Source organism: Bison bison, unplaced genomic scaffold, assembly GCF_000754665.1.
Source record: "Bison bison bison isolate TAMUID 2011002044 unplaced genomic scaffold, Bison_UMD1.0 scf7180017838117, whole genome shotgun sequence".
NCBI classification, from domain to species: Eukaryota; Metazoa; Chordata; class Mammalia; order Artiodactyla; family Bovidae; genus Bison; species Bison bison.
Genome location: NW_011474094.1, coordinates 35,316 through 36,040, shown reverse-complemented (window position 1 = coordinate 36,040; position 725 = coordinate 35,316).

The following is a 725-nucleotide window of genomic DNA, read 5'->3' as shown; positions in this document are numbered from 1 at the left end:
TAACATAGACGTTTTCCTAATATACAGCCTATATGTGTTAGTATAACTAAGTTGCATGATTTTTAGGAGTCAACAGTCTATGGTAGAAAATCCACTGATTATAACCTCACTTGCACTAATTGAAAGATATCTTTGGTGAAATCAAAGATCGTGGACCCCAGTCCTGCTCTTGTCATTGACTTTCTTTGGACAGTTCACTTTTCCTCCCTAAAATTAATTTTCTCATGTGTAAAATGCAGAGGTCAATTAATGGTCTTCATTATTTCAGGGATCTATGATTTGGAGTTAGACTGTGATGATACAGTTTCCTAGCATTTTGTCTGACTGTCTAAGTCACTCATCCTCATTCCCACTGAATTGGAAAGGATTATCCTCTACGGCTGGGGAAGGGAATGGCAACTCACTCCAGTATTCTTGCCTGGGAAATCCCATGGACAGAAGAGCCTGGTGGGCTACAGAAGAGCTGGACACAACAAAGTGACTGAACAATCACCACCCTATAAAGCAATAACTAGTTCAGCCCACCAGCACTCACTCCTCCACCTCTCCCACATTCTCCAGTGTCAAAGGCGACCAACAGAACAATGTTTTATATTTTAATTAAATACTTAGCAAGGACTAATCCAGTGACATCCTCTGTAGGGTTACAGTATCACTCTCTCATTGCAGATATCAAAAATCTCAAGTATAATTTATTGTAGGTTAATGAAGGGATCCAACCAGTC